The sequence below is a fragment of the Engystomops pustulosus genome, chromosome 9, assembly GCF_040894005.1.
Source record: "Engystomops pustulosus chromosome 9, aEngPut4.maternal, whole genome shotgun sequence".
Classification (NCBI taxonomy): domain Eukaryota; kingdom Metazoa; phylum Chordata; class Amphibia; order Anura; family Leptodactylidae; genus Engystomops; species Engystomops pustulosus.
Genome location: NC_092419.1, coordinates 44,016,089 through 44,028,387, shown reverse-complemented (window position 1 = coordinate 44,028,387; position 12,299 = coordinate 44,016,089).

Genomic DNA, 12,299 nt, shown 5'->3' with positions numbered 1-12,299 from the left:
CATTTCTGACGTTATTCCCCTTGATAGTATTCATGGTCATGTGACATTTAGATCTATGGAGTAAGGGCTCACAAACCACTGGCACAGGAGTCACTTCTGAATTTGGCTCCTTAACTCATGATTGTTGCAGATAGTATGAATAAGTAGTAAGTGAACCCTTCCTAATGAGTGAATGTACCAGGGGATAATGATCGGACAGCAACTTTACTGTAGTCCCAAATAAACAGGACTTCGCAGGACAAAATACCTAGTCCTTAGAACAGTGATGGACAACCTTTTGAACTTGGTGTGTCAAAATTCGCCAAAAAACCATCCATAACTCGGGTGGTGTGTCACCTTTAGAAAAAAAAAACTTATTTTGTGATATTTAGAGTTTAAATAACAAATATGTATAGTTCTTTAACTTACCTGCTTAGTGACTTCTGTGTTAATTGGTCAGTTGGTTTCTTTTGTTGGTCTTGCTGTTATTTAACTTGTGTGGGGTGCCATGAACTAAGATAAGTGAGGGGGAGGGGGAATTCTTCCAGTGATGGCGAACCTGTGGCAGTCCAGCAACAGCTAGTTTTAAGGACATTTGTGTCCTGAGAAGTGCCCCCCAAACCAGTGTACATCACAGCCCAGCCCAGCAGAACTCAACTCAATAAATTAACTTACCTAACTGGCACAGGCTCCAATGACACCACGAGCCTCCGTTACTCCTCTTCAGGCCGCTTCAGCTCCTGTGTAGATGTTCCCGAGGAGGCACAGCATAGGTTTTGTCTTTGCAAGCTGGGACTCCTCCACTCTGGAGTCATTGCGCGGCCTCCGCAGAGCAGGACTGGAGGACAGGAGCAGCAGCTGCGATCTCTCTGACTGAGATGCAGCCGCTCGCTGCAGACCACATCACCGACCGACGGCCTGACCGGCCCCTGGAAACTGCACTACAGCAATTTTTCTCCAGCAGCCGTGTGTCACTGAAAATGGCTACGTGTGTCAGTGCTGACACGCGTGTCATAGGTTGGCCATCACTGCCTTAGAAGAACTTTCACGAAATACAACGCTGGTGATTATGGCCATACAGCTGCACTTTGGTCATGAACTTGAACATTTAACATGCTAATTGAGGCCTGCAGGGTCTGAGATGTAGCTCTCGAGTTGTTATGCTATTGGTTTGATCACAGTGTGAGTTTGCCACAATTTTTACTCCTGGAAAAATTGGCAGATTTAAAAAATGTAAATAATTTCTAAGGACCAGTTTTTTCGAAGGGTTTTCCAGGATTAAAAAACTAATTATTTATGGCTAGATCTGTTAAAATAATAAACATCTTCTACTCACCTATGTCCATGAATATAGTGTAAAATAGAAATATATGTCCCTCCAGTGAAAATACCTGCGATGCTTATACCAAATAGAATGAAGCAAACACATAATATCCCAGCAATGAATATACCAAACACATAGATACCAATTACATGTAAATACTCACCATCACTGTATAAACAGCACATAATAATATCCTGCACTCATAAATATAGACCAAAATTAATTTACTACATACATCAATATACTGTATACCAGCAATACATGTACTGCATGTACATGTCTGGGTTGCAGTCGGCACACAGACATACTGTTAGGCTGCTGCTGTATGTTGGTGTGGGTCCGGTTCATCCCCCGCTCTTCCTTCTGTAGTCTGCTCATTGCTGCCAATCCATCTCCATCAGGTAGAGAACTTCATGGAAACTTTCCAGACTTGTCTTATCTCTGCAGAAATTGCCACCTTGGTGACTGTGGCCTCTGGAGAACATCTTCATCCTCCACCCCTAAAAAAAATCACAGTCAATATAATGTCCCGTGGACAACAGCTAAGTGCCCCCTGCATATACAGATAATACACTGCAACCCATCAATATACCATAATATATATTACCATATAATTTCCCCCTCATTAATCCAGAAGCCCCATCACACTTCCCCAGTATATAGGTAGCCCTGCCCTCAGTATATAGCTGGCCAATATATATACATCCTGCCCCATAGTATATAACCAGCAAGACCCCAGACCCCCCCCCCAGTATATTGCCACCTTGCTTCCAGGTAGTATATAGCCAGGCAGCTCTGTTTAGTATATAGCCATCCTGCCCCCTGTAGTATATAGCCAGCCCCATGTAGTATATAGCGATACTACCCCCATGTAGTATATAGCCATTCTGCCCTGCTGTAGTATATAGCCAGCCAGCCCCCTGTAATATATATATATATATATATATACACCAGCGTTTTGTTGTATTTAGCCAGAACCATGTAGTATATAGCCATCCTGCCCCCATTAAGTATATAGCCATCCTCCCCCTGTAGTATATAGCCATCCTGCCCCCCTTTAGTATATAGTCAGCTCTATGTAGTATATAGTCAGCCAGTATATAGCCAGCCAGCCAGCCCCCCCTGAAGTATATAGCCAGCCCCATGTAGTATACAGTCATTCTGCCCCCTGTAGTATATAGCCAGCCCCATGTAGTAAATAGCCATCCTTCCCCCATGTAGTATATAGCAAGCCCCCAGCAGTATATAGCCAGCTCCCCATGAAGTATGTGGCCAGCCTTCCCCCTGTAGTATATAACCAGCCCATGTAGTATATAGCCATCCTGCCCCCTGTAGTATATAGCCATCCTGCCACGATGTAGTATATAACCATCTTGCCCCCTGTAGTATATAGCCATGCCCCAAAAAATAATGAAATAATACCTACCTGCACTCCCTAGAACCGCATGGTCCGCCCCGTGTCGCCGGCCTCTCACTCTATGACCCAGGTGCACGGCTGCCAACGTCATTGCTCAGGTGTCGGCGCCTGGGTCCTAGAGGGCACCAGCTGCGCACATCAACCAGCAATAGGTGTATCTTAAAGATACACATATCACTGGTCACTATGGGGGCCTCAGGATGGGAGGTGAGGGTAGCGCTCTAGGCGATCGCCTACCCCTCATCCCAGCCCTGGCCACAACCGTGGGCACCTACCTTCTACAGCCCGAAGCTCATGCTGTAGAAGGCACACTGTGGTGGTCAGGACAGCATTGTGAGCCTCTGTACACAAACAAGGCTGGCATTGACAGCAGTGGCTGAATGAGAGTGCGGAGAGAGGTGAGTATAAGAGGTTTATTATTTTTACAGACCCTCTCCCCCCAGCCATAAAGAATTAGATTTTTTTTCCCAGACAATCCTTTTAATTTATCCTGATACTTACAGTAAAACCACAGAATTCAGGGAGGTCGTACCGCATCACTCGCATGACCTTGGACTTTTGTGTAGTTGCAGGCAAAATCCCACAGTAGGCACTATCTATGTCACTACACAGTACTACACAATAGCTGGACAATACTGTACCTTTTCATTTGACAGTAACAACCTTCCTCAATCGAAACATTAAAGCCTTTACACCCATCATACACATGCACCCACCTCATGACACTGCTCTGATATACCTGCAGCTAGTAGGAAGCTTTATATATCCACATTAGGTTTGCCGCTCTTTGTAGTTTTTTGCATCTTGCTAAGTTATGTACAACTCAACATTTGCCACTTATGGGTGCCAGTGTATGTCACCATTATCTTCTTTGATTACATGCATGGGTGATTGGAGGAAAGTCTTTAACTTTCTTCTTATGACCTGGATCCTTTTGTCAAATTTTAGTTTTTTCATTTCATCACAGTATGCAACATAATAACAGTTCCCTTAAAGTAGCCAATTTTGCAACAATACCCACACGGTAGCCAATATTGTAATGGCGCCCCCATCATAGTCAATATAGTTGCATCACTCTAGCCAATATAGTAATAGGGGCCTCACAGTAGCCAATATAGGCACAGGGCCCCACCAAAAAATTAACAGGGCTTCCACTGTAGTCATACATGCTCAAGAAGAAGAAAAAAGAGCTGGCACTCACCGTTAATACAAACTTGATTCCAGAAACGCATTAAAAACTTTGCTGCAGGAGAGAAGGACGGAGCCGGAGCCCACTGAAGGCTGTATCTGGCTCACCCGCACCCCTCTGTCCCTGCCAGCACATCGTCTGCACACCTTACCTGTCCCGGCTCCTGTCTCTTCGGCATCCGCTGTGCACATGCGTTCCCGACTCCTAGGGACCGTGTGCCGGCTTCTCTGGATTTAGAGTGCCAGCGCGCCATTAATTGGCGCTGGCCATTTTCTGAAAACTCAAATAAGCCTGCCCCTTCCTAGACACCCTGCCGGATCTTTGTGCTACCTAGCCATTGTGAAAGTCTCTCAGCATTTCTCCTGTGCTCTGTGTTCCTGCGTTACTGATCCCGTGCTCCTGTGTGTTCCTGGGTTCCTGTTCCCGTGCCCTGTGTGTTCCTGCGTTCCTGTTCCCATGCCCTGTGTGTTCCAGTCCGTTCCTGTGTTCCCATCTGCCTGGACCTCCCGTTGCTGACTTGACTGACTTGGACTTGGACTTGACTTTGCATCTCTGCCGCCTGCCTTGACCTTGTGCCTGAACCTGACCAAGATACTGTCTCTTGCTAAGGTACCTTGACCTCGGCTGCCACCGCGGGCTAATCGCACCTGTGGAACGACCTGGTGGTACCCCGCCGCAGAAAGACCATCCCGCTATGCAACAGGGTCTGGTCAAGACCAGGTGCCACTTAGATTCTGGTCCCAGTTGTCAGCTAGTACCACCCTCTTCAGAGGGTCCACATATCCCGAATCCTGACAGAGGCGATGGCCTGTTTTGCGCTGTAAGCACTTACCGTATATACTCGTGTATAAGCCGAGTTTTTCAGCACAAAAAATGTGCTGAAAAACCTCCCCTCGGCTTATACACGAGTCAATAAAACACAAAAAAACTTCCATACTCGCCCTCCGGAGGCCCGATGGTCCGCGTGGCTCCCGATGTTCAGCGGCTCCTCTTCTGTCTTCCCCGCAGCTGGTCTTCGGTCTCCGGTCTTCTCTGTGTTGTATCAGCTGGCAGACACGCGTCCACGCGATCTGCTGGCTGGCGCACAATATCGCGCGACGGTGTCCGCCACGTGATATTGTGCACCAGCCGGCAGATCGTGTGGACGCGTGTCTGCCGGCTGATACAACACAGAGAAGACCGGAGACCGAAGACCAGCCACGCGGAACGGAGCATCAGGAAGCCGCCTGTAGGTGAGTATGAAAGATTTTTTTTTAATGTGCTTGGCGAACGGGGCTGGAGGCTATATACATAAGGGGGTTGGAGGCTGTATACTTAAGGCGGCTGGAGGCTGTATACTTAAGGGGGCTGGAGGCTGTATACTTAAGGGGGCTGGCGGCTGTATACTTAAGGGGGCTGGAAGGCTGTATACTTAAGGGGGCTGGCAGGCTGTATACTTCAAGGGGGCTGGCAGGCTGTATACTTCAAGGGGGCTGGCAGGCTGTATACTTCAAGGGGGCTGGCAGGCTGTATACTTCAAGGGGGCTGGCTGACTATGTACTACTGGGGGCTGGAAGGCTATATACTGGGAGGCTGTGACCAATGCATTTTCCACCCTCGGCTTATACTCGAGTCAATAGGTTTTCCCAGTTTTTGGTGGTAAAATTAGGGGCCTCGGCTTATACTCGGGTCGGCTTATACTCGAGTATATACGGTAATCCCCTTCCACTGTAGCCACCATGGTAACAGACCCATTCTGTAGACATGATATGTATATAACATTTCTATTATTACATTGGACATTTGTCCCAGTTGATGCTGTGCAAAAGCAGTGATATGGGTTTACAATGATATGTATATGCAAAGTAAGTAACCGGGTGTTAAAACTGGTATTGCAATGTGCAAAGCAAAAAATTGGGATTCACTGATCTTATAACCTACATAATTATGAATCATTTTCTCTAGCTAGTTTCTGGAACATCTGTGACCTACTTCCCATTATAGCATAATGTTTGTACAAGAAAATGCCAAGTGACTGGATATTAATTGAGGATCATAGCGAAGTAACAGAAGAGTCTGTCTAAATAATATGTTTACAGTGGGTATGGAAAATATTCAGACCCTTTTAAATGTTTAACTTTGTTTCATTGCAGCCAATTGGGAAGATCTTTCTTTGCTCCTTAATGTACACTCCGCAGCCATCTTGACAGAAAAAAACAGAAATGTAGATAATTTTTGTAATTTATGTAATAAGAAAAACTGAGATATCACATGATCATAAGTATTCAGACCCTTTGCTCGGTATTGAGGAGAAGCAGCTTTTGAGCTAGTACAGCCAGGAGTCTTCTTGGGAATGACTCAAGTTTTTCCCACCTGGATTTGGGGATCCTCTCCCATTCTTCATTGCAGAACCTCTCCAGTTCCTTCAGGTTGGATGGTGAATGTTAGCAGACAGACATTTTAAGCTCTCTCTAGTAATGCTCAATTGGGTGTAGGTCAGGGCTCTACCTGGGGCAAGCAAGAATGGTCACAGAGATGTTGAGAAGCCACTGCATTGTTTTTTTAGCTGTGTGCCGAGGTCCAGAGCTCTGGAAGAGGTTTTCATCCAGGATATCTCTGCAACTGGCCACATTCATCTTTTCCTTCAATTTCAACCAGTCATCCTATCCCTGCCCCCATAGTATGATGCTGCCACCACCATGTGCCACTGATGGGATTGTATTTGGCAGGTGATGAGCAGCTCCTGGTTTTCTTCTTACATACCACATAGAATTACCACCAAAAAGTTCCATTTTCATCTCATCAGACCAGAGAATCATATTTGTCATAGTCTGTGAGTCCTTCCTGTGTTTTTTTTTGCACACCATATGCGGCTTTCCTATGTCTTGCACTGAGGAGAGGCTTCCATTGGCACACTCTGCCATAAAGCCCTGACTGGTGGCGGCTGCAGTGATAGTTGACTTTGTAGAAATTTCTCTCATCTCCCTACTGCATCACTGGAGCTCAGCCACGGTGATTTTGGGGATCTTCTTTAGCACATTCAGCAAGGCTCTTCTCCCACAATTGCTTAGTTTGGCTGGACAGCCAGGTAGAAGAAGAGTTGTGGTTATCCCAAACATCTTCCATTTAAGGATTATGTGCTCTTAGGAACCTTGAGTTCTGAACAAAGAGTGAAAAATTTAAAGGGTCTGAATACTTTCCGTACCCACTGTATAGCTGTGCACTCCCGCTGTAGCTCTACTGGTAAAATTAATTACAGAAAGTGTCCACGTAGGTTGCCCTTCTAGCAGAAATTACAGAGAGTCACAGCAAAGAGTAGATTCTGCAGAACTGTGAGCATATGGTTAATGCCAGAATTAGTGACTTACAGATCATCTGATTGGAAGAATATGTTTAATCTTATTTTATGACCTAGACTCCTATGTCGTCTCTGCAGCTTAAGCAACACAAACATTTTAGGTTCCTCATTTCATCACAGTAGTCAACATAATAACAAAACCCCACAGTAGGCAATTTTGCAATAAATACCCAATAATATAGTCACACGGCCCCCACTGTAGTCAATATAGTAACAGGAGTCCAACAGTAGCCTAAAAATTTGCAAGGCTCCCACCATAATCACAGGGCCCATTCTGTTGCCATGATAGTCACAAGGCTCCACTGTAGTCTGTATTTTCACAGGGCCCCCTCTGTAGTCAGTTTCAAAATAGGGCCCTTCTGTATCCAGTAGTCACAGAGCCCCCTATGTAGCCTGTATAGCCTCAGCCCACCTCTACAGCTTTACTTTTACAGTTAATGGGGCAGATTTACTTACCCGGACCATTCGCGATCCAGCGGCGTGTTCTCGGCGGTGGATTCGGGTCTTCCGGCGACTCACTAAGGTAGTTCCTCCGCCATCCACCAGATGTCGCTGCTGCGCTGAAGTTCCCCAAGGCCCGCTGGAATGCCCTGAAATTCACCGGCCTATATTTGGTGAAGGTAAGTGCAAGTTTCGCAACACAATTTTTTAAAAAATGCGGCGGTTTTTCCGAATCCGTCGGGTTTTCGTTCGGCCACGCCCGGCATTTCCGTCACGTGCATGCCGGCACCGATGCGCAAATATCCGTTCGCGTGCGCCAAAATCCCAGGGCAATACTGGGAAAATCGGCACAAATCGGAAATATTCGGGTAACACGTTGGGAAAACGCGAATTGGGCCCTTAGTAAATGACCCCCACTATCTGTCATTCTCAATGCTACCAATCAAAAGTTTAAGTCCTTTAAAGTGCCCCCCCACTTTCCAGCCTTTTAGCCAGAACAGAGCAGAGAGAAGAATAAGAGGTGCAGCGAAGCAGCTGCTTAGAGCTTCAGATAAATATATAGATAAATAGATAGATATTTGACTTTATCTGCTCCCTGAACTGGCCCGACAGAGTGCACCACTTTTTTTCTCGTCTATCTTTAACATGGGGCATGCAACACACTTGTGTCGGACTTGCACGATAAATCTGGCGCACTGTCCAACTGAGCACCGGAACGCCCCCTATTTTGTGTGCGCCTAGTGCATGGTGCCTGCGCCACAAAACGGCTGTGTGCGACACAATTGTGATGCAGACGTTCTTAAATACCTGTGTAAGCAGTTTACAATAGAAAGAACGTGCAAAGTCCAACAGAAAACTAGCACAAAGCTCTTATTAAATGTGCCCCTATGTATTTTTTTTAGTTTTCAATAAAGGAGCGAGGACAAACATTTGATCTTCTGCTCCTGGTTATATATTATAGGACATCTACCATCATGATGCTTATACTCACCGTTTCGTGCACATCAGTAGTAGCCTTCGTTTTGTATAATAAGCTTTGTGTAGTGATCTTGGTTCTGGTGCTGTATTTATGTAGTAAGATTGTATTTTCTGCTGTCCCCGTGTAATATGTTTTGTTATCTGTCATATTTATATGACATATTTATAGGTCAAATATTTATATTTGTCATATTTGCTTTACAGCCCGTGACCCATGTGAACACAGTCCTATTTTTAAATTTCTTGTTTTTTCAATTTTTCTTTTCTTACTCTTCTCAGGGATCCACTTTTGATGCACGACCAACACGTGGCTCTTAGTGGAGAAACTGGCTCACCCCTGCTCGGCTTATATAAGTAACCTCTATGCTCAGTACTCTTTGCTATGTTACAGTACAGTGTGCGGAACATAATGTTTCTTCAGTGTGTTATGTCAGAGCAGCACACTGCTTATTAGCCGATGCCTGTGGACTCCAATTTCTCTTTCATGTTCTTAAAAGCCCTCTCTATTCCTTATGTGCCGGGAATATCTTGTATCTTTTCCTTGTAATTCAGACCCTGAAGTGAATTGGAGATTGTGTAGAAGGTACATTATGTTATCAGGCGCAGCGTGTTGTGAAACACAGTTGGCAGCGGCCGTGGTTTTCATAAAACAGTTGTAACTATTGTTGACTTTTGAGATGGATTCTTATTAGGTTTCTTACATGGATACTGTTTTATAAAGCATTGCCTTTATACTTTGTGCTACCTGAAGGCCTGTTTATAGTGATGTAATGGTTCCTTGCTATTCATTCAGTACTTGAGTTTCCAGTTTATGAATGCAACAGGCAAAATATAGGTTGGGACGATGGGCAAATGAGAGTGTCTAACAATTCCCAATATGTATAGCTCCGTGTCACAATGTTCCCAACTTGATCAGATCCCATGCTCATGATGGCCTAATCTTTCTGTTTTATGAAGATAAATCTAGCAGACAGACATACTGTCATCCCATAAATATCACATTATGGATCAGTACAGAGGCATGAAGTGCCATGTAGTTATGGAGTAAGTGCATTTGAGTTGTAAGTATCCATAAGGGGTGCCAGGCTTTCCAGAGATGTAAAGAAGAAGATATTAGGCAGAATTTGTGAAGCACCTTAGGAGCAACAGTCAATGTCACAGGTCAAAAACAAACTTGGCTCATGAGGGGACATCATAAATGAAGTGGTGGCCAGCAGTAAAGGGGCATTATATGTGAAGAGCTAACAGAAAAGAGGGTTTTATGAGCGGGGGGCTATGGAAAAGGGCAGATTTACCTGGGGGTTAATATGAAGGGAGAATTTTTTGTGAGATGGGTTATAGGAAAGCAAGGGCAATTTTTATTGGTGGGCCACATTAAGGGGTATGATGAGGTGCAAAAGGGGCATTTCAACAGAGGACAGGAGGTATAATACAGCACGGGTCACAGTAAAAGGGGGATTATACATAGTGGGGTATCACAGAAAGGAAAAATAATACTACCGTGGTAATTAAACAGTGAACAGGTTCATAAAGGTGGGTATTATACAAAGAGGGAATGCTAGAGGGTGAAGGTGGAGAGTGCAAAGGGAATGGCCATACAAATTTTCTGTTGTCCCTTTTTCTCTTTTAATAAAACTAACAACGTGTGCTCACAATTCTGTTTCGTAGCCACAGAACGACAGAGCATGCTCTATCTTCGGCCGTAATTACGGTCACGCAGAATTATTTTCAATAAAGAGAAGGGTCATCCCTCCTCCTCTCTAGCGCGGCTCACTTATGCCTGCCCGGCATACATTCATGTAAATGTAGCCTTAGGATGTAAGTATAACATCTTATATAATGCAGCTTCTATCTGTTGTGGGAAAATCCAGGACTATATTGTGATTTCAGTTTATACCAGAAACCATAATGCAGATGATACTTTTCCGTATTCTACAAGGGATCTTGTCTGTCAGATGCATTGTAACATGTATGTACCTTAAAGTTCTACTTCTGAAGTCTCCAAGAAAATCTATAATTTTTTTGTAAAATTAAACTACATATACTTACCTATTGCTGTCTTCTCCTCAATCTCGCTGCTGAAAAAAAAACTTTTCTTTTCTGACATGCCGGGATTGTTGTAAAAAAGTTGATGTCCGGCACTTCAGGTTGTTAATGATTTCACGCCTCTCTGGTGACGTCACCTCCCTCTCCAGCACGAGAGATGTATATAATTAACAGCCTTGAGCGCCTCTTAGCCACGTTTTATCACCTATATTTTACAGTGATCCCAGCATGGCAACATGTTCAGCATTGGGATTGGGGAGAAGAAAGCTATAGGTAAGTATAGGTAAAAATGAGTAGATTTTCTTTAATTGGGAGGAGAAGTTTATTAAAATAAAGTTTAATACAACTATGTAGCATATGCAAATCTGACACCTAACAACCCCACCAATCAACTGATTGAAGCAGCCATATGGAGGGCCGCTACTGCTCACAGGACTGTGATGTCCCATCCATTGTAGTTCAGTCCCATTTGGTAAATGTGGCTAAGCTTCCATTCCCAAGCACAATGTCCAACATGTGATTGGTTGTGAGGGTGCTGTGCATTAAATATCCCCCAATATCCACCAGTTTCGAATTGCACACAGGTATCATCAATGGCATCTGCGTCAATGAGAAACAGCTGCCACTGATAGGGAGATTAGCAAATCACTGTTCTGCTTGTCTGTATTCCGTGTTGGATGCTGCAGGCATGTGATGATGTCCCCCTGCCCCAAGCGCTAGTGTGGCATTAGAAAATGCAAGATTAGTGGCATGTGTGAAGTCACCTTTATTTGGGATCTCTGAAGAAGCATTATTATTTCCTGGGAGCGACTTTTACTTTATTGTAAATAGTTATAGGAAGGGTCTCCACCAGTTTGTGCCCAGGCCCTGCCTCCACCATCTAAAAAAACTGAAATGTTTAGAAAGATTAAATAAAAGTTTCACAAAAACATATAAAATGCATAAATCAAGATGCTATGTGACCTCTGGCTAAAGACTTTTTCTCTTGCCAAAGTCATCATAAAACTCTCATTACTCTATTAGAATAGAAATAATAAATTGTAGAACTTCACGTATGTGTTTCATCATATACTGTAGATCCATAACTGAACATTTACCAATTTGTATATTTATAGACAAAGTTAAAAAACTGTGTGTATCAGAAATTTGGTTCTGGATGTGGATCAGGGAAGTGGCACTGGAAAACCTCTTTAGACTAGTCTCAGAGGGGGCCGACAGGTATTGTGTAAGGTGCTAAGTAAGCCCCTGTTCACACCTCGTTTAGGTCTTCAGTTATTTCCTTCAGTTATCGTGAGACTGTAGAACACAGAATAGGTGCAGGTCTTTCCATTATACCTTACCCAACTGTAGCTGCCTCAACTGGTTTTGGCTCACAGCAACTGAAGATCTCTAATTCTTGCCAAAACACTTAACACTTTCCCCAATGCTGCCTTCCTGCAGTTTGTAAGAACTTCTCAAGAATTTCTCAATTTCTCCTTGTTTGCTTTCTCCACATCACAAAATCACAATGTGTGATCCATCTGGTCATGGGTATGAATAACAATGCTCCCCCTGGCACATAGCTAGGTTACACTTAATATTAGTTGAT